Raw genomic sequence first — 256 nt, 5'->3', positions numbered from 1 at the left:
CCCCTCGGCTAGCCTTGCGGGGGACCAGGTGGGCCCGCAGCTCTCCTGGGGAGGGAGGAACAGACATGGCAAGGCTGAGACTTTCTGGGGAGGAGGGGAAGAAAGTGGGAGATGGAGGGGGACAGGACTACAAGCACGTTGTTATTTGCCCCACTGCATATTGCCAGCCCCAAAGGGATGCCCAAGGCCAGGCGGAGGGGTGATGGCTGGGTACCACGGGAGGAGGAGGGGGACAGCAGCAGGGTTCATCCTCGCC

Source organism: Cariama cristata, unplaced genomic scaffold (genome assembly GCF_000690535.1).
Source record: "Cariama cristata isolate BGI_N322 unplaced genomic scaffold, ASM69053v1 scaffold23737, whole genome shotgun sequence".
Classification (NCBI taxonomy): Eukaryota; Metazoa; Chordata; class Aves; order Cariamiformes; family Cariamidae; genus Cariama; species Cariama cristata.
This window is presented reverse-complemented; position numbering follows the sequence as displayed.